Raw genomic sequence first — 2978 nt, forward strand, 5'->3', positions numbered from 1 at the left:
AATAAATAAATAAATAAATAAATATACACATGAGAACTTCTTGCACATAAACATGCTGGTATTGAAGATCTAAAAATTGTGCCAGTTGAGGGAGCTGATTGTCCTGCTCTATTCTGCTGGTCTGGCCTCACCTTGAATACTGGGTGCAGTTTTGGGCACCACAATATGAGAGATGTTAGGTTACTGGAGAGTGTCCAAAGGCGGCAGCAAAGATGGTGAAGGGCCTTGAGGGGAAGCTATACGAAGAGCAGCTAAGGTCACTTGGTTTGTTCAGCTCAAAGAAGGGGGGAGACCTCATTGCTGTATACATCTTCCTCACTAATGGAAGTGGAGGGGCAGGCACTGATCCCTTCTCTCTGGCAACCAGTGACAGGAGCCAAGGGAATGGTCTGAAGTTGCATCACGGGAGGGTTAGGCTGGATATTAGAAAATAGGTCTTCACCCAGAGGGTGGCTGGGCACTGGACCAGCTCCTCAGGGAAGCTGTCACAGCCCCAAGCCTGACAGAGTTCAAGAGTCATTTGGACAGTGCTCTCAGGCACATGGTGTGATTATTGGGGATGTCCTGTGCAGGGCCAGGAGTTGGACTAGATGATCCTCAAGGGTCCCTTCCAACTCTGGTTATTCTGTGATTCTCTGATATTCATTATTATTGTTATAAGCATACAGGAGCTCTACTTACAGACAAAAGTGTTACTGCATCAGACACTAAGCTAAGAGAGAAAAAGGTCATCCACATGGCAGATAACTTACAATCTAAGCCTAAAACAAGAAACAAAGGACTACAGTGCCAGGGGAGTTCAAGGAAACTGCGCAGGTCAGTGAGATAAACTGTAATCTCAGCTCAGCGGCAGCTCAGCTGTTGTTAAATTTTTGGTGGGCACCATTGCAAAGGACATTTGAGGAAAGATCTGAAGACAAAGTTACTCCAGTGTTTGCATGTTTGTGTGAATTTCTCCATGCTGAGAAGTCAATGTGGAGAGAGGCGTGGAATAACAAATTAACACCACAGGCTAGTACTGTGGTTGGACAGAAGTTCATTCTCATAGCAGCATCAACAAGACCAGCTGACATGCACATAGCCTGCTATTTGCCTGTGTCTGCTTGTCTACAATCATTTGTTGGAGGTACAGTGTAGAAAAAAGTATGTTTTCATAACTTGTTGAAATGTAAGTCACATTTACGTCAGCACTCTTTAAACAGTAAACAAAAAAACGCAAGAAGACAACTCACCTTGCATTCCTACCATAATCCTACTGCTTAGCCTGGAGGGTGAAAACCCTGAATTTACTCACAATTTATTTACATAACTTTGCAGAACAAAAAAGAGTTGGAGGAAGACTGAGAGAGAATGGAAAAAAAATATAATTTAGGCCGCTCAAGCATACATCACCAACTTGAATGTCCACTCATGGGAGAAATGGCCACTCCTCCTTAGCTTGGTCAGGCTCAACACACCTCTAGTTACTGGGAGGGACTGTCAACCAGCTGCAGGGCTCAGCAGCTGCCTTCCTTGAGTATGAGAAAGGTCAGACAACCTTAATAACAGCTTTTGCCACCTGTCTCTCCTGTAATTATATTATTAATGTTATAAGCATCATAAAGCCAAGGATGAAAGTGTTGACTCGCACTAGCATTTATCTAGGACTCCACTGATCTGCATATATGTGACATTTTCTTATCTGAAGGATGTCTGTCTTCATTAGGGCTGAAATTGTCAGGTGTGTTGTTGTCCCTAAAACACAGGCTAGTGAAAGGACTAGAGTTTAGCTTTGTGGCTGAGCAATCACAGCAGAAGTTTGTGGTACCACCTTTCCACAAAATTATACAAAGGGCCAGAATGTGCCTTCCTACAATAAAACCCACCTACAGAGACTAAGGAAAATTAACTCAGTGGGGAACTTCTCCCATATTATTTTTCCCAAAGAATACTTTACTTACCTCACTGTTTTGTGAGGGGAATGAGGTTATCCCTCTGCAAAGATTTTGAGGACCTGTCCCAGACTTAGTCCCCAGGAATGCATGCAGAGTCCAAGCAGCCACCGTGCTTTGAGACCAGCCACATGGAGCCCATATGCTCCTGCCAGACCTGACCTTTGCTCGAGGCACCGCTATCGGAGACATAAAATCAGGAACTCCCTCTGTTTGTGACGATGCCATATCTGATCCCTTCCTTCCTGAATATAAATAGTTTCATTCTCAAGAACAGCCAGTGAGATATTTGTCATAATTTCATGTTGCTATTTTTACAAAATAGATACACAGTTTTGTTATGCACAACTTCCAACAGGAAATACTTTCAATTTGTGGCAAGGTAACTCTTACTGACCAATAGAGCATTCATGCCCTGTTTTGCATGTGTTTTTTGATGGCTATCCAATTTAATATGGACAATTTAAAACTACCAATTTGGTAATTATGAAGCACCAGAAGCATTTGGATTATATTCTCTCATTATTTCATTGATTATCAGGAATTGACTAGGGAATTTAGAGGACATTTCAACTGGTAATGCTACTTTTTAGCCTGTGGACAGACTTGTTTCTGCTAATATTTAGTAGCTCTTGTGAAGGAACAAGTCTATCAGAGCAATTGAGTTTATTCACCTTTTTGGTTTTGTTATGTCAATGGTACATACTAGTTGATTCGTGAATATTACACTAAAAGCTGAGAGGGAGGCAGTGGGAATGCTGTCTTGGAGTCAAATTCAGTTTTTTATTTTCAGTCACAAGAAAGAACCTTGTTTGATTATATTGCGTTTCTTAAGAACAGCATCTTGTACTTCACTCAGAGATAATGTGACATGTTATTAAGTGCTAAGAATGGTGTGGTTTCGTTAAAATATACAGTGCAAGTCATTCTTCGGAGTAAAAAGTAAGATAAATCCACGTTTTAAAAATCTACAGCTTTCTTCCAGCTTATATCCTTCAAAAATAAACGTGATTGCTTAACAATAAGTTACAAAGAACAAAATACGCA

This window comes from Acanthisitta chloris, unplaced genomic scaffold (assembly GCF_000695815.1).
Source record: "Acanthisitta chloris isolate BGI_N310 unplaced genomic scaffold, ASM69581v1 scaffold8595, whole genome shotgun sequence".
In the NCBI taxonomy this organism is placed as follows: domain Eukaryota; kingdom Metazoa; phylum Chordata; class Aves; order Passeriformes; family Acanthisittidae; genus Acanthisitta; species Acanthisitta chloris.